Consider the following 19,673-nt stretch of genomic DNA (forward strand, 5'->3'; position numbering starts at 1 on the left):
AAAGCTTGTTGTAAATGGCTTTCAGCTCTCAGAAAGGTCAAAATAACTGTCATTCTTCTGTGAGATTTTAAGTCTTTGACCCAGAATAGTTTGTTATTTCCTTAGATCTATCTGTATTACTTATGACTACTTCATGGAAGTACTGCAGCCTAAAGGCATACCACCACACTTAATTATTCATGCAACAGAGAAAAAGTCTTCCTTCAATCTTGCTTCACAAAGCACCTGCATATACTCTGTTCACTTTATGGATGACCGCTATAAGCTGCACTGCATTTGTTCTATGCAATGTTTTCATCAAACCGTCTGAGAGCCAAGATAACCTTAATTCTTTTTGCTTTCTTCAAACACCTGATCTTATCCTGCCTGCTCTTATGCTGATTTTATGTTCTTATCTTTCTGCTCCCCTCTCCTGCAGTGGTTAATTGGCATGTCCTGCAGATCGTGGCTAGTACATACACGTTGAAGTAAACCTGCAAGAGATGGTGTTGCTGAAGTGGGTTGCAATCACAGGACACCAGCTATAGGCCTAGCTCTGGGGGACAGCTACGTCATGGGAACGTGCCTTCACCTTCTTATGGTGTAAACCTCACTTACCAGTCACAATCAACATGAATTTTTAGTTTCAAAAGGGATACTATTTATTTTTGCTGCCTGTTCCAACTCTGATGTTTGAACATCTTCCTAGAATGTTTCCAGCTACCACACTAACACTTATTTGGCTAGTCCCTTAGAAAGAGGTAGTTTATGTAACCTTTAATTTCTTCTAGACATTGAGTACCTCAAACTGAATGTTTGTCTGCTGCCAAGTACTCTTGCCATTTTGAACATCCTCTCCTCTAAAACACACTTAGCCAACTAGCATGGCATAACACAGCTTTCCAGTAACCATCTTACAAGCTCATCTGAAGTACTTAGACTTGCTGTTTCCTTTCAGAGATTCTACGTGTTAGTCTGGAGAGGTTTAGGCTACATCCGAAAGAGAAACAGAACTGGAACTTTTGGGCGTGGCCCTGGATGTAAATCATAATAGCTGAAGTCAAATCAGCTATTTTCACATACATTTTCACAAGATTACATGATTAATTTTTGGTGCCTTGATTCTGATCCAGCCCAAGCCACAGCTAGATTTGATGACCTTCAGATGTTTTCTAACTTCATGAGGTTACTAGTCAATTAATTTTAAGAATAAAATACAACTAAAACTGAAGCAACAGAAGTCAGTGCTTTTGCTCTTACCTCAGTTTCTCTCTATCTGCCCTCCCACTAGGTTATATGGCTCCTCCCTCTGCAGCAGACATGATGCTGTCTGCTCCTGCCACACATCACCGCAGGACATGGCCAGTGATGAGAGCCCTGTTGGACCTGGTGAGAACACTGAGGAGTGCCCTGCTTCTAAACAAAGGCCTCTAAACACTCAACCCTTTAAGATGTCAAGATATAAACCTCTGAGGTGTTTCTACTACACAACTGTTTAATTTACATTGTTTTACCTCTTACCACATTTCTTTGGCTGGCAGTGTGCTTTGTGGGAGAAGCACTGGGGACATGAGCACACAAAGATGGAGCCTTTCCTCAAACTTGAGCTTGGATGAGGTTATTATGTTTTCATACACTAAATTTTTCAAAAACTGATTTATCTACAGTACTTAGGTCTTAAGCTAACTCTGAGCTAACACCCCAGTCTGCAAGCTTCAGGGTTAAACCTGCTCAGACTGGAGCAGAAGTATTTCAGACAACCCTATTCCTTTACTCTGTAAGCTCTGCAGTCAGGCACTTTTTCCACTGTTTAACCTATTTTACCTAGCGTGAGGCTACTTACAGCACGGCAAAGAAAGGATTTAAAAACAAAAAAATAAAGTATTGTTTCAAATACAGCAGAGTATTAGGGAAAGTAAAGAAATCTTTATACATCTCTGAATACCATTTATGAATGTAATTTGCATGAATAATTTGTCCTCTTGGATGATCTTGGGCACATTAATCATATTCACAAGACTTAAAGTTAGTCAAATAAACTTAAGAAAAACAACATTCATTGTTTAAGGCAGAGGAATCAGTTAGGATGCATAGGCTTTCTTTCTTTTCCTTTCATCAACTCATTATAAAGGGTTGGTCCAGCCACCTACCCACTCTGTGACATTTCTCTCCCAGCAGAGGGATGTGAATAAGGCATTACCAACTTGATTCCTATAAAGTTTGTTTCCCAAAGCATGAGATTTGCCTGAGACAATCAGAAAAAAGAGACAGAATGCCAATTGCCATAATTATTAAGTAGCCGTAGATCAAGCAAATTCAACATAAGTTGAATTTTTAGCTTTGTCTTTAAAGGAGTAAAAAAATCAAGGAATGCGTATTTTTCTCAGCTCCCCATTAATAACATTTGAAATCAGTGATCCAATTTAAATCTAATTTGACACAGAGAAAGTACAAAGCTATTAGTTCCCAGAGTTTTACCGTAAATAATACTATGAACTGAGTAGAAAAGAGGAAGTGTAACACCATTGTTACCAAGAAAAGGCTGGGGGTGAACTCACTATTAGACACCAGTGACTGAAATCTGCATGTTCTGAGGCAGCAACTCACTCAGCCCCAGGATGTAAACCCCTACTAGATCAGGCAATGCTCGGGCTGGAGCTCCCTGAACTGCTGCCTTGCTGGTGCTGGTGTCATGTTGAAGCAAGGACCATACAGAACCTGTTACGTGAGTAAGAGGACACATTCTCATGGACTAAGAAACCTAAAGAGAGCTATTAAGAAAGAAACTTTCCTGATGATGAATACTAAAAGGATAATTCTGTTAAGAAAAGGCTATTCGCTAGTAACTGAAAATGGGAGCATTTTCTTTGATAAGATGAGCACTACAGGCACACAGGTACTCTATTACAATGACAATTCTTGTTAGTTTAGCAGTAGTGTTGAGGGACTTAAGTAGAGTAAGATAGAAAGTGGATGTAACAGCACTGCTGGCAGAATTATGTGAAGTTACGATTGTTAACTTGGAAGTATATAGAATGCTCTTTTTTGCACCGTTTCATGTTATTGCTCTGAGCCAAGTGGAGAGCTGCAGAGTTCAGAATATGTTAGTGATGAATGGCTCAAGAAGAATATGACTACAGACGGTCAATGATCTCTAGAGGTATTCCAGTATTCTTCTGGGTCAAAAGGTTACCAATATGCACTCAATCCTCTAGGAGTTTCTATTTGCAGTAGCAGCTTTGCTCAGCCCATTGCTGGTGAACCGGAATACGGTTTGTTAAAATTCCAAATTAAATATTATCCCTGGAGAAATACAGATGCTTTGGGAAAGTGTTTCTGTCATTTTATGCATGGCAGAAATTCAAAAAATGCACCACAGAGGGGTAAACCCAGTTAACAAGAGAGAAAATGCAAAATGCAGGCATGGAGAAATGTGTAAATCACAGTGTCTTCGAGTAACACCCAGAACTGGCACACTCAATAATTTGCCTATTATACTTTCAGGACTTACATCAGAAATCTCAACGTTGTGTCTACGATGATCAAAAATATTTTAAAAAAAGATGTTTAGAATCTATGTAGCATGACCATACTCTGATGTATATTGCTAAAAGCATAAAACATCACTGAACCATGCTGATTTACTGGCATAAGGTATCACAAATACACACTCAACTAGGCATTTACAGGCAATTCATCTGAAGAACTAGCTATCCATTATCACATAATTCTGAATGAGTTATCCAAACGAGCATTAAAGTTAGAAATCAGGCCAGATTTTTATTTTTATTTTTTATTTTTTAATAAGAATCTGTTTGGAGCAAGCAATATTTTGTTGTATCTGTAGTACACCTAAAGCAATAGAGTCTTCCTGGGACCTCTGAAAATTTAACAATCTTAATATTGAATAACCAGATTAAAAAATAGCGTTGTACATCCTTATAGTTACATAAATAGAGAACATTCTGGGATATAACAGAAACAATGAAGAAGAATCCTCCATACTAGGTAAAGGGAGAGCAAATCTTAAATTGCTGTGCATTAGGAAATAGATAATGAGGATCTGGATGTGAAAGTATCCAGACCTGATAGCAAGTAGTGTTCTGAGCATATACGACTGTGTGACACCACTCCCCATACACAGGCATGCTTATACAGCCCAAATGTGGCTTTGCGACACCGAGTAGATAAAAACTGGAAAATTTTGGCCTACCACCTATAGCACAATTTCACAGAATGATTTGATAGTCCTTTCTGTGGCAGTATACAGACACACTCATCACCTCATCATGCTTTTTCTCCTCAGGACATCCACAGTGACAGGAGTTTTGCAGTACCTTTTTTTCTACCAGCATAGACAACCCAACATTACACCAATTACACCAACAAGGGCTTTCTTCTCTTGGTATGGCCACACCAATACCTGGGCATTTCCTGAATGCAAGCTGTGCACCTCTACTTGGGGCAAACACCTGTTATGGTCTGAACTGGCAGAATTGGGCTGAAGAAACTTTGTGGCGGAGTCAAGCCTGTGGCATTTCTGACAAGAAAACTACAAATTGCCCATGATTCAAACTCTATAAGAAGACAACATACAGGTTTATGAACTACCTCTTGTACATGTATATTCAGAGTAGTACATTTTCTTTTACTTATTGTCAGCTTTCACCAGACCAGTTGTCAGAAATAGCACATAAGTGCAGTCATACCCAGAAAGGTGAGGAGTCATGCGTGTGGATGGAATGCAGTTCAGACACTTTAATACTCTAGACAGAACATCAAATGTTAATTAAACGCTCGCTATATATCACCTTAGCTTCAGTAAATTGATCAAAGCAACTTTGTAGCAGGGATTGAAATGCACTTGGTGTTATTTTTGAACAAACCAGTGACTGGTATACAAAGTGAAAACCAGGATACTGTACAGACAAAAGAAATTGTGTCCCTGCCTAGTGTAATGTTAAGCTATTTTAGGAAATCTGAAAAAAAAATGTAGTACTTAATTACTGTAGCTGTGCAACCAAAATAATGAGAAGATTGAGAGTGGAACTGAGAAGCAGTTAGATGTTACACTAACAAGTTGGAGGCTTGCCGTCCATCAAAGTCTGGCAAAAAAGTTACCTGCAGAGGGACATACAAGCTCAGAAATATTCATTCAGTGCCATTACGACCTGAATCGAGCACCTAATACTGATGATGAGTGGAGATTGTATGCACACTTAGGTGTTGAAAAAGCAATTAACTGAACATAACATGTTGTTTTTCCACGGAAGATGATAACCAATGAGAGTATGACAAAGAATTCCAGGCTTACAGTAAATATATAGAATAATGAGTTGTAGTTCAGATTCTCTGATGTTGCATTTCAGGGCACCTGAATTTGCTGTGCTGCTGCTTAATCAAAGTCCAGTGTTTCATTTGCTGTTTGCTATGCTACCATAACAGTAAAACCCAAGTAATTTATCCAGTATCAAATTGAACTTCACATCTCAGAAAAGCTAAGTGTGATTCTATAGATAAATGACGATAGCAGCAGAATTTTGAGCCAGAAGTGGGTGCTTCTCTGAATGGTGATTTTGGGCCTACTTGGGCCCAGTCCCAGGGTCCTGGGAGTGCACGTTGAGATCAGTAGGATGGCAGCTGCTAGAATAAATGGCCAATCACACATTTTTGCAAGTAGATTGCAATGGTGTCTAAAAATCCACCCTGGAATAATCAATTCTCAGTGACTCTGAGACTTTAAAACTTTTTGTAAATTCTCCTGCAACGTGTGATACTGCATCAAACAGCATTCAGTAGAGCACGCTATGAGTTAAATGTCTTCCTCTCCTCCCCACCATGAATTCAAGAGAAGATGAAAGTGAAAACACTGCTGAGGGATACAAGAACTTGATACAGCAGCTGGTCCTCTCTTGTCCCAGCTGATTGCCACGAAACTAAAAAAAGTCTACGTTAATGAAAAAGTATTGATGACTGCAACAAGCAACTTTATTATAGTAAAGCGTTTCCTCTACATGAATGTTGATTTATAAGCTGTATATCTTTTATAATGTCATCTGAGATTTAACAGTAATTGACACAGTAGCCTTTCCACAACACTGAGAAATAACACCTAATTATAAATAAGCCCAAGTCTTTCGTAGATCATTTATGTTAGCATATATTTAGACAAATAACTGCAGCAGGAGGGTCTATAATGTGAAATTGCAGGGTGAGAGTAGTAGGAACTTGCATCGTGTGCAGTCCCATGCTGAAATCCCAGCAACTGATGAGCACCTAACCATTAATGTGGGAATTATGACCATACATCCCAACTACAAGATGCCCTTTTACATATCCAGCTTCTTACAGTTATGCTGGTATCATCAACAACCACTGGTTCAGCAGCACATTTTCATATGCTTACATGCATACATGCATATCTGACTCAGACACTACTGAATGTTCTTTGACAATTTCATCAATCCAACTGTGAATGATAATTGAAAGCCTCACCATTGTTTTCCCTTCCCCCACTTTTCACAGTCCAAATCCAGAGGTAGTTCAGTCATGCAATAACTTATTCAGCATGCAAAAGAACAGAATCAATACACCTTTCTAGGAAAAGCTGCCAACACAAGTGATAGAGCACTGAGGGCTGAAAAGCACAGAGATGGTGCCTTTTTGATATTTTATATACAAGAGAGCTGTACTGATGTGTCTAATGTTGAGTAATGCATCAGTACATGCTTCAAGAAGAGGAAACCATTCCAAAATTAAGGGTCACCTTACCCATTTCATATCTCACAGAAAACTCATCAACACAGACAGGATGAAGGTATATCACAGAAGATCCGACAGTCAAAATGCACAAGCAGACTACCTGACCCTCTCAGAGAAGAGATGTTACCTCAGTTTCAGTGTGGAAGACTCAAACTTCCTCATAAACAAGGTGATGGATAAGTATGAAATCCTGTTTGCCAGCAACAGTAAAACAGCCCCAGAAGTGGAATAGAAGTGGAATAGTAAGCTTTCAGGAAACACAGTTAATATAAGAATTCTCATAAAATGGTCTGTGGCATCTAGAAATAAGCTTCAGGTAGTGTGATCAGGATTTTTTTTATGAAATATAAATCACAGGTGATGAACATGCATGTGAACTTGATGGAAAAAGAGGTAGTAGCTGCTGCTGATCAATGAACTCTTGAAGAGAAAGCTGAGGGTTCTGCAAGCCCATCAGACAAGAATGAACGCTGAGGAACCAGGCTTGTTTAGCTTGGAGAAGACTCCAGGGAGACTTTATTGCAGCCTTCCAGTACTTGAAGGGAGCGTATAAACAGGAGGGGGAACGACATTGTGAAATCTATTTTTGCTGTGAAGGCTCAGCCCTTTCACCCAACTTACCACTGACAGTAAGATATGATACATAATGTGAGCACACAGGTTTCAGGAGAAAATTATGTAGGGCAGCTCAGATGTATTAGGTTCTTTGAGATGTTCACACAGCTGTGGGTTTCTAATTGCAAGGACTAGGCCGAGCAATAAAATAAGAACAAAATAATGGCATAAAACTGACCATTATAGACAGATGGCAAAGGAAGAAGTGGAGAATGAAGCTAGTACTGGGACACAACAACACTGCTGGACACGCGCATTCACCTGCTGAAACCATACCTGCAGCATCCACACCAGAAGAGGCTGCTTACCTACCTTTTCAGCTGTGACATTTGCCTTACACAAGAACTAGGAATACCTTGTAGAATTCTGTGAGCTACTGTAATTTTACAGACTAATCATCAGATCTCTGTCAATCCTCAAACAACTGTGGACAACTGTGGTCACAAGTCCACTAGTAGAGGGTTTCAAAATGCCATTCTTTTATTTAGCTTTTCTGTTCTCCATTTCTTTTTCTGGCTCTCCAAATTTTCATGGAAAACCACAGAAAGTCTTTCCATGGACTAATTGAATGGATGTTCCACATTTATACAATAATGTGGACATATCCTCAGTAATTCCAGCCTGCTACCATTCAGCATTTGTGTATAACATCTGGGCGGCACTCAGAAGTGAGCTAGAAGAAAACTCCGATAGGATGACTTAGGCCTCTTTCTAGGGCTAATAACAATTAGCTTTGGTTTAGGGATATAGATTTAGTTTTGTTTTCTAGACAGAAGTAACAAAAAAAAAAAATCATTCTTAGTATAAGAATAAAAACCACCAGTGATGTGTTGTATTGTGTCTGCAAAGGCTGCAGAGCCCTCCTAACAACATCCACTTCTATTTTTCAGTCTCTTCATACAATTTAATTAATATAGCTGAAGAGTAATATATAGTATTTCAGCATAAAACCACACAAATCCTATTCTAGGAGATGATTAGTTGCTCTAGATAGAATAGATAAGTATAGATCCATTATACTAGTGCCACAGTATTGCATAATTACATATCTTGACTTTAAGTTTGTATCCATTGTCATTACAAGTATCTTCCTGGAAATATAGCTTGAAACAAGCAAACAAGACCCTTAAATATGTTGGTCCAAGAATACCCTCACAGATAAGCAAGCTTTACATAAACATGTGCATCACAACCAAATACACTTTGATTTATGAACTGTAACTTATACATTACACAAGTGTTACCACGTACAGATATTACATTGAATTTTAGCTAAGTATTTATTTTCAAGAAGAAAATACGCTGCCCTTCAGAGGTATGAAAATAAACTAGAATTGAATAATACTGCAACAAGTCATCAGTCATGATGTATGGATTTCATTCTGTTTCGTGGCTTTACATTCTCAGCTCTTAGAACAAACCTTCTGCCTTAGACTACACAGAAGAAATTGGAGAGATATCTTTGTCCACATACCAGCCATTCACAACATTGTTATCATTCTTACTCTGTGATGCTAATAGGTATCTTTACCTATTGCAAATATAGTGTTAGGTAAAGAATTAAGACTAGTTGTTGGAAAGAACCCTCTTTCAAAAGAGGGTCTTGTACCAACAGGCCTTTAAGAACTCTTACAGTGGAGCATTTTGTGACTTTGAAACACACGCCAATGTCTCCTAGCGTTGACTTGATTTGCACTATGGAAAATTCCAGAGCTTGAATGTGAAATATACCCTCAAATAATTATTCTCTCTCCCTTTTTCCCTGCTTCTTTTTCATACCACTCTCCTCCTTTGTACACTTTCACCTACATGTCCACCACAGCTTTATCTTTGCTTTGCCAACCTATTTTGTTAGATCCAAGCACAAAAATATCCTATATCCCTGACCTGTCCTAGTGGTCAGCATGACACCACTGAGGACAGCACCTTCCACCATGCTGCCATTTGACAATGTTCAGCAAGTTACATGAGCCTAGAGATCTGGGGCTCTTTCAGCAGCTGCTCCCCTTTGCCGTCCTTTCCCCTATGCAGCTGATTCTCTCTCTGCTGATACTTGACAACAATTCAGGGCTCTTTCAGAAAAAAAAAAATCCATTAAAAAAATTAAGTTCTACAGCCAATGCAGGTCAAATGCCTCCAACACTTGTAATATCATTATCACTCAGAGAGCCACAAGCACTCCTTCTCACTCTGTGACTCCTATCTTCCTCAACCATGTTGCTGCTGCTCTTGAAAGCCAGAGGAAGATACCTTGAGCCCTAGCAATAAACGCAACTGTAGGAATTGGGACTTCAGTAGGTCCCAACAGGTACCTTCACAGAAATATGCTTATACAGTGCAAAATAAACTATGAGGTCTGCTGAAAATTCCTCCTAGTTTATGGTGTTGTACCACACATCAGAGGTGGATGTTGGTGGTATAGCAGTAGAGGTTGAACCTTCCTATCAATATTCCATTACATGTAGCTGCCACGTGACAGATGACAGCAGAGGCGCAGTCAGACGAAATGACATCTGACATGAAAGCATGTATGAAACAAAGGTGTGGAACTGAATTCCTCCACATGGAGGAGGTTACACTCACTGATGTTCATTAACACTTGCTAAACATTCATGGAGTCCAAACAGTGGATGTAAGCACAGTGAGGCAGTGGGTGGTGCATTTCAGCAGTGGTAACAGATGTGAAAGATAAGCCACATTCTGGACAGCTGTCATATCATAAAATGAAGAGCTCCTATTCACCAGTGGCAAAAATGCATAGTTAATGGTGGTGGCTATGTCAAAAAAATAATGTTTTGTAGCTGAAAATTTCCTCTATCAAGTAGTGTTACTGCGCTCTTTGTAGCTTCCATGGAAATAAACAGGAGGCATTACTTTCGGAGCAACCTACATATCAGTACATACTTAAAGAGTGAGGAAAAAAAAAAAAGAGTGGACAGGTAACACTTTCCCTATCAAATGAAATTATTTTCTCCCTGTTGACTTCAGATGGGATGGCATTTTGCTATCTATTACTATGTCATAAAATCATAGGCCCTCTCTTGGATTTAAGCCCCACGTGTTTTTGATAGAAGGACTGGACAACAACCTTCCATCACAAGCCTGATTCTCCATTTGCTGCAAAAGAGAAAATGTGAACTGAAAAAGAAGTAGTAAGGATGGCCAAGATACACCTGGGACTGGATCCAGAAGGACCATGCCGGGAGTATAACCTGCATAACCACAGGGTAACCCAACATGCATTCAGTATTTTAAATCTTCACATTTTTACGTCACTGAAAGACAGAAGGCCATTTCGTGCTGTAGCATGAAAACTTGGAAAAGTATGGTTTCACACGTATGTCTTATTCAGACAGGAGTAAAAGGAGGTGAAGGATAATTCTTCTGATATGAACAGTGCCTGAAGTGTTATTCAGAGATACTCAAAGAGCTACATGTAAAACACTACAGTGTAGAAATACCACAATATTTTGATAACCTCAGCTGAACAGTTATTTTCACATACTAGGAGACCGCAAGGTTTCATATCTAACAAGACTTGTTTTGCAGTTGTGTTTGCTTAAAGCCAATCTGGACATGAAGAAAATGAGCAGGTGGGAGCCCCAGTTCCCAGGCTTATGGTCTAAAAAGTAAAAGTAAAAATTGCTCATTGTATGAGTCCAATCACATGACTGGAAAAATGCATGAAATCAAACCTCCTCCAAGGTGAATTTTTCAGGTCATCTATCTCATAAATATTTGAATACGCATATTCTAATTTTCCCATTCTCTTGCTTTGGTGTCTCCTCACACAGCAGCTGTCTTTGTGGAAATCTGTCCCTCGGGGATTTTCTGTGGTACTGACTGAAAAAGCCTAAAGCTTTTCCTTGTCTAGGATTTAAAAAGCTTTTTTTGCTGTTTCTTGCAATAAGTGCATACACTCTTAGGATACAAGCTTGTCAGCCTAATGCTTGCTCTGAATATCTCCTCTCTTCCTTGATGCTGCCCTCCTACTGGGCCATCAGTAACATGAGTAACCTCTCAGGACTACTTTCCCATCCATTCCTTCTTTCATTTTATTAATGAAACCTCAAAAAATGCCTTTTTCTCATATGCATATTTAATTCCTTCTTCTTAGACCTGCAAGACAGCTCACTAGCTGGCATCTCCTGAGCTCTCATCTCTCATCCACCTCCAGGTCCTACACTCCAACAAAAGGCAGAGATTGACAAAGGCAACAAGTACCTTCCCAAACATTGCTATGGTTACCTTATATTTTAACATTTAATTTACCTCCTTGATCATCAGCATGAGCCACAAGGTGCAATCCAACAGTTAACATCTAGATATGAGCTGCCAGTACATCTTAGCTGCTCCTTTGGAGAGTGACGAAGTCACTCGTAAGAGTCATACTTAAGGAGGAAAGAACTGTGATGAGTGTTTTAGTTTCCCTTAATAATATATTTTTAAAACACAATGATATTTCTCTAAAAATTCTTTGTACTTAAAATTCTTACCAGCTATATACCTGAGTCAGAGCATTAGCTAAAGTTTGAGTCATTCATCATCTCTGCTACGTTCACTTATCTGCTTTTGGACTTGACACTGGATTATACGGGCTAATCTAGTAAGGCTTTATTTTTTGATGTAGTAAAGCTACTGTAGGCTTCATTCTTGAAATATGTACTACATCCTTCTTTTTTCCCCCTTACCAGTTGCCTTTAATTTTCTCTCATAGCAGCACTGATTTTGAAAGTAACCTGGTTTTTGAAACTTTAGTCTTTAAGATATTAGGCCTCCTGCTCCAGTTGTCTTGTCCAAAAACTCCCACTGCAATAATAAAAGGACTTTCTGCTTCCTTCAGAGAGCGCGTGAAAGCTACTGTATATGAACACTATTTCCTAGATCACAGACTTCAATGATATTTACTGTGTTTGGTCTATTACCACTTAACAAAGACAAGCAAATGGCAGTTGGATCAGAAAACATGCCAGGTCGTGTTTTCCCACTGGGATTCTGACCCACGTATGGTCCAATTTAGCAGTGCAAACTCTGGGTGACACATGGGTCCCCTCTGAAAAACGTTCATCCAAGCCTTAAGAATCATTTGTGATCTGCTCATTGTCTACCAGCTGCCTGCATTGGGCAGGTGGGCTCACACTGCTGGCATCAGCAGTGCTCATGGCTACTAAAGGCAGTTCTTTAGGCTTCGTAAAGTAATTCACAGCAAAAGGATAATATTATTCTGGACATATAGCTGACAATCACCTCTCCTCATACGACAAATAACTTAGTGACTATGCAAAAGACAGAGAAGACCTTCCCTTTGTGTACTATGGAAAACAAACTTATTTTAACATTACTGTAAAATCATAAAGCCTTTCAATAAAATGCACATCAGAATACGCAATGAAGATTTAATGAAAAGCAACAGAACATTTTTCTAGTTAAATCTTTAAAGTACTAGCTTTACTGAATACTGTAAGCCAGCAGAGTACCCTTGTGGCTAAGAAGGGCAATGGTATTATGGGGTACATTAAAAAGAGCATAGCCAGCAGGTTGAGAGAGGTGATCTTCACTCTCCACTCTGCCCCGGTGAGGCCACATCTAGAGTACTGTGTCCAGTTCTGGGCTCTTCAGTTCAAGAAAAACAGGGAACTTCTAGACAGAATCCAACAGAGGGCTACAGTGATGATGAGGAGCCTAGAGCACCCATCTTATGAGGAAAGGCTGAGAGACCTGGAGCTGTTCAGTCTGGAGAAGTCTGGGAGAGGGTCATATATGTCCTTACAAATATCTAAAGGGTTGGAGTCAAGAAGATGTGGCCAGGATCTTTTCTGTGGTGCCCAGTGACAGAACAAAAGGAAATGAGCTTAAACTAGAACACAGGAAGTTCCATCCGACCATAAGAAAGAACAGTGAGGGTAACAGCCCTAGAACAAGCTGCCTAGAGAGGTTGTGGAGTGTTTTTCTCTGGAGATATTCAAAACCTGCATGGACACTTTCCTCTGTGACCTACTGTAGGGAACCTGCTTTAGCACAGGGGTTGGACTTGATGATCTCCAGAGGTCCCTTTCCATACAATCAACAAATATACAATTAGTAGAGCTGTGTGGTTAGGCTGGTATTTTAGAGGTTGGATGGCTAGAAAGATTATTGCAGTGGAAAGAGACAATCAAAAATAAATGCTCACCCGTGTCCTAGGCTCACAGTAGAAAACTCCAAAGGAAGCAACCTCCAGAAAGAGATCTTTCCCCAGTGGCAGTCAGCCCTTAAATGCGGGGTCTAGGAGAGTTGCAGCCAGGCTTCACCCCTTCTGGTCACACAGGTGAATTGCCTTCACCTGTGCTCCCACAGCTGACTCAGTGCTTGCCCCAGGTGATCAATCAGTGGTTCAGGCCGTGACTCAACAGGTCCCATACACTTCCAAACCCTGTGATTCTGTAATATGTACAGAAACACTGAGCCTGGGCAGGGATGTTAATTATTTTCACTGCTATTAGTCTGCAGTAACATTTGTGTGACCAAGAAGTGACTTCTGGCCTTCTACAGGGCATCATACTAATTTATCTCAATTTTAGGACCATGGCAACATCACTGATGTCTGCTGCCTTCTTTTCAAGAATGTGAGCTCTAGCAAACAGCTGCAGCAGGAACAAGTAGAACTCAGCTGTCAGGTATGTGCATTGGTCAGGAAAGCAGGCAGCAGCTTCAACAAGGCAGCCAGCCACAGAGAAAAGGGTATGATCAAACATGTATGCAGTTAACACAAGAAGCTACCTATTTTCAAGTATCAACACTATTTTATCCATTAATGCAGAAGACTAACTGGAACACATGTAAGCAACCATGACATGTATCATCTCCATTCTACAACCCTTTCCACTTAAAACACTTTCTGAAACACAGCTAAGTATTCCTTTACTATATATTTTTCCCAGTGCCCTTAGCATCATCAGGAGGAATACCAAGCTTAATGGCAGTTATGTCTCTGTAAAAAGCATACTTCAAACTCATCCAGGCAGCAGTGAGTCCATGTGCAGAAGTACGCAGCACAGAGAGATATGGCCTCCTACAGTAAGGGCATGCTTATTTGTCAGTGCAGGACTCTTGTATTAACAGCAAGCCGTGATAACTTACAATTTGCTATTGTGTTAACTGGAATCTTGTTCCTCTGAGATGCTCTGATGCAGGCTATGCTGCACCTGGGCAGTAGATTTCTTTTGCTGGTGCCTGGCAGACTAATTCCAGGCAAAGGCAGAAATCCATCAGTAACTTTTTTTCTGCTGGACTGATTTGACTTGTTATGTGTTCTTGTTTAACACACATGGCAGGAGTTAAAACAAACAAATTATATTTGGACAAACACGGAGGCAGTGATCACAGCTGAGCCTGGGACTTGGTGTTATTAACCTGACAGTCACACCACTGAGATATGGGGGAACCAGGTGTTTGAGGTACCTTTATTCTCTTTCCATGTGGATTTGTTTGAAGGAAATGGCACAGTGTTCCCACATTGATTTCAGGCTAGAACATAGAACTAAACTAGTCTTCATTATTGACTTTTCTTTTACAAACAAGAATTCAAAATCCATTTAGATTATTTCACATTTGGAATTTATGCTGAAAAGAAGGCAAGCAAATTGCATCTGATAGGTCAAGGTTCTCAACCCCCAAAAACTGTCAACCTGAATATCTCTTGTCTGCATTGGTTCTCAAAGAAGGCAAACCTTATGTTGCATTCTCAGTGCCCATGCATTTCTTCATCTTCTAAAGAGCTGGCTCCCCAGAACTGTTGCTTGCCAGATTTTTGTTCTCTTCCAATGCCGAAAGGCAGAGAGTAGGAGATGTCCTGCTGCTACTCTCCTTTCATTTAGAAAATTGAGAGGTTGTCTGGCTGCCAACCTGTCACTGTAAATAAGTCTCCTCTGTGGACCTTATCAGATGAATCCCAATGCAAAAACTTTTTGCATATGAATTAACTTCCCAGAGATTGCCTGATTCCTTTCAGAACAAATAAGAGAAAGAACAAAATAAAGGATATGTAAATGTAAAGGACCAGTGCTGAAAGGTCATTTTGAAGGAACAAAAGTCCACATGGTTTTTTTTTTCCCGTTTTCTTTCTTTCTTCACAGTTTGCCTTCCAGTATCTACATGCTGCTCACCTAACTGCAGAGGGCTTAGTCAATGCAAGCCCTCATCAGTGTACAATTAATTACTCCCGTTAATCAGAGTTGAAAGGCCCACAGATCAGTAATGGAATACAGTGCTCCCATAAGTGCCAGCAATCTATTGACAGCCTAGGTGAGCAAAGACAAAAACAGCTAACAGCTACGAGATCTGTCAGCAGCAGAGGCAGAACCACTAGCTGAAGGGAGCTTCAGTGTGTAAGAGGGGCAGAGTTTATCTTGGAAAATCACCAGCACTAGAAATGGTAGCCAGGACTGTTGGTTATATTAAATCAATATTGTTAGTTATGTTATTAAATATTAATCTAAGATATCAAAAACTGATGGCTCTTCTGGCTCTGACATAGACATCTAGTGTAATCTTATGTAAATCACTCAATTGCAGCTTGTCTTAAATTCTCATCTATAATGCTGAGATAATAATGCTTCCCATCTTTGACCTCTTGTAGGTTTGTCTCCTCAGGCAGGCTCACTGGCTGCCTCTCACATTACCCAAGTACAGCCTCCCAGGGTTTGAAACCTCTAGAGCCTCTGTAATGTTACAGCTGAAGAGACCAGGCACAGAGAGGTCACACAGCTTGTGCAGAAGCTCAAGTCTCACATGCTCTTTCTGTTCGCAGAGGGGAAACAGATTGGGTTAGAAGAGCCAAAGGACAGACTAGAGTGCGTTTGATAAATTGCATGCCTTAAAATCAGCTGACTCTGAAGAGCACCGTCCTTGGATGCTTAGGAGAGCTGTTGACACAGTCATTGAATTATTACCAGCTCTGAGAACTCATAGAGTGTAAATGAATGTAATACAAAGAAGGGTGATACTGACAAATTTGTCAAAAACAAGCCGTGTAGGACGCAGCTTATTTGTATTACAGGGAAAGAAGAGTTATGGGCAAGTGAGAAGCAACAGGTAGCATATACAGATGTCAACATCACTGTAGGTCTCTTCCAGCACCTGTTTTTGACAGCACTGCGCTGAGGGGGCTTGAGAAGCAATGGGTCAAAGGGAAGAAATCCTTATTTAAGTTACAGCCAATACAGTGCTCTCATTGAGGTCAGTGCACCCAGTTCCATTCACTTTGCATTTCTTTACTGTTTCATGAGATCATTCCTTCCCCCGTCAGTACTTTGCTATCCTGAAGAAATGTCCTATAGCTCTGCGAATGGACACGGATTATTTACCTTTTACAAATGCTACCTGCTCCAAGTAGACGTTCCATGTATGTAGATCAGTGAATACACTCCGAGTACCAAGTATTGGTCCCAAAGCACCTTGAAATTGGGCCATCAGATAATAAAACAAAGCAGCATCAAGGTGAGTCCCAGTACCTACAACTACAGCTGTAACTGTGTTATCCCGTGTAATTGGACTACAGGGATTCTGATTAAGAGCTAAGTGAACTGAACTATACTGAAATTAAATGGGTAAGGACAGGTAATTCAACACCTCAAAAGGGACCGGTAGACATGCCCCGGGTACCTGCATGAAGAGAACAGGTAACGCTGCTGGACTCTGTCAGATTGTCTTGTTAGAGAAACCAGCCTGAATGCTGGGCCAAAATTAGTGAGATCACACATAAAAACTTCCTGCATGTGAACAGAAAGAAGTTTGAAAATGGCTAATAAAAGATAAAAAACAAGAATGCTCTAAAACACAAGAATGAGATAAACATGAAGAAAGGAGAAACTTCACTATTAATTAATGGGAATTAGCAGGAAAGAGTAGAGGCCTCAGTTGAGGTGGAAGTTAAACTTGTGCTGGAGTGTCGTGCTGACAGTGGGACAGGTATACATGAAAGAACACAGATGACAGGTGGACTAAAGTGCAGAGAAATGTTGACTCAACACATGCATCTTGTTGCTGCCAGTGGCACTCTGACACCGAATACTGCTGGTGCCTGAAGTTCTCACTGGGGTTAAGTACATACTTAGTGGCCTGCTGTACTGAGATGAGCTGATGAAAGGGGATTCCACAATACAATAACTGAAGGAAACTTTGAGTCTAAGCAGACATACAGAAAAGTTGTGTATCTCTGAGGGGCAGCAGGTAAACACTAACAGATGTGGAGAATAACAGGAAATTGCTACTACTGAACATGATGCTGTTGAGTTGAAATCTCTCACCTATAGTAAAGCCAAAGCTGAAGCCAGATTTTACTACTATTAAATCTTGAAACAGATAATATAAGCTACTGTATAGTTCTTACAGTCTGTTATCACTGTGTAAAAAATAATCTGTCTTTAACTTGAAGAGCAGGTAAATGTGATTTTTTTTTTGTTTCTCTGAAGATACTGCCATTTGTATCTTTCTACTTTATCTTCGTTCCCCTTGTAAAGCTGGTGTGTTTCTTCTTGGTGGTTATGCTGATTTAATGCACTGTACTTTATCTAGGTAATAACTTAATAAGTTCTTTAAGGGGGTAGTGTTCTGTGGAACACATAGACTAACACTGATTTACCTCATGGCAGGGAAACTGCCAAGTGGAGGCAAGCTTGGATAGCCATGTAGAGCAACAACACTACAATACTGCCTGTTGACAGGGAAGTACAGGTCTCTGGAATCTTGGTCTTTGTGATCTCATGCTGCTGTAGAGAAAGGAAACGAGCAGAAGGATGCTGCTGATGGGTTATTATTACTTTCTTTACTATAGGCAGCCCTGTCCATTAACATAGACCTGAGGCTGAACTGAAATAAGCTGATGTCGGTAATACAATCACTGCCAGCTTGGCATCCACTGGGACTTCATAAATCTGTATGTAAGATCTAAAACATAAAAGAAAGATTAGTTTTCATTAAATCTATGCTAACATGGTAATTTCAATGGCTAATTATTTTCTAACATGTTTGCCATAGGCATAACACAGAGTTTATGCTACATCTTTCAGCCAAGAGTCTCACAAACACATCCAGTAAGCACTGTTATTAGATTTTATCTGCAGGAAAGAATGCATGAGAACAAAGCTTTCAAAAATAGCAATTGATGAGGGGTGCTAAAACATGCAAACATGGGAGTATGAGTTCTTGTAGGTTAATGGAAGGAAATTTTGGCCACTGTTACCAGTGGCTGAAAAGAAACCTGAGTGTAGGATCTGAACTTTGAAATTAACTGTAGAGTCTTAGTGAATAAACGACTCCATAGCAGACATGGTCTGACTGTTCCTAGTCCTCTCCATCCACAAATGAACTTCACTCCTTTACAGAACCTCAATAAAGGGGATGTGGGAGATGCAGGACTGATCTTTCACCCAAGGGAAAGTGAGTAAGAATGAGAAGCATTGATATGTGCCTACACTGAGGTGAGACTAAGGACCTGGTCTTCCCACACGTGGGGAATACCTCTAACTGGGAAACAGTTGAGACACTATCTTTGCTGGAATGTGACTCAGTACAAAAGCTGCACCATAAGGACTTATCGTGAATTGTTAAGAAATTTGTGAATTACTTGGGGCATATTTTAGAGAAAGAAACCACAACAGCAGTACTGCTGCTGTGCACTGACTAGCCTCAGTCCTGAAAACACACCCTAACATTACTTTTTCAGGCCTGAAGAGATGCATGGCGTAACAGAGGTGCTAAAACTGTATGTGTATACAACCAGCTGTCTCCTAAGCTCTCATCCTTCAGTAAACAGCACTTTGACCTGATGGTGCTCTGGGTGCCTCTCAGCTTTCAGACAGAGTCACCTACATCACCTCTTCATCTTATTTCTACCATTTACTGTATTTAGTAAATGGTATATTCTTTTCCATATTGTTTCTGGTTTGTCTTGGTCCTACCTGGAGCTGTAGCTAATTAGATGCACTTGCAGATGTTGAGCCAGACTTTCAGTCAGCACTCTAAAACCTGAAGTTTTTCTCTTACCCAACAAAATCCTCCTTTCTCTTTAGAAAATGACAACCATTCATCTGCTCATATGACTCCATGAGAAATCCTGACCCAGAGATTGGCCTTTTTTGTTGCTTCCCGTTGTGACAAACAGAACCAGAGACCAGTTTTGCAGCAACTAATGCAGTTTCTCCATAGGCTCTGTTGTTCTGCTGAGTGTAACGCTTTCTTAACATGTGTTCACTTTTTCAACAGACTGACCTCTTTTAAGGATGTCTGCCAATAAATTGCTACCCAAACGAAACATACCCTGAAAGAGCATCTCAGTG

General features: G+C 40.1%; 1 protein-coding gene and 1 long non-coding RNA gene across 3 annotated transcripts in view; one reads left to right on the forward strand and one right to left on the reverse strand.

Annotated features, from left to right (window-relative positions):
• The window catches only part of SLC35F1 (solute carrier family 35 member F1), a 235,413-nt gene that overhangs the window by 55,096 nt on the left and 160,644 nt on the right, over positions 1-19,673 (reverse strand). The window lies entirely within an intron of this gene.
• LOC121113152 lies at positions 2,585-9,100 on the forward strand. The gene is made up of 2 exons (XR_005858179.1): positions 2,585-2,704; positions 4,286-9,100. It is a non-coding gene; the product is annotated as an uncharacterized LOC121113152 (long non-coding RNA).

Source organism: Gallus gallus, chromosome 3 (genome assembly GCF_016699485.2).
Source record: "Gallus gallus isolate bGalGal1 chromosome 3, bGalGal1.mat.broiler.GRCg7b, whole genome shotgun sequence".
Classification (NCBI taxonomy): Eukaryota; Metazoa; Chordata; class Aves; order Galliformes; family Phasianidae; genus Gallus; species Gallus gallus.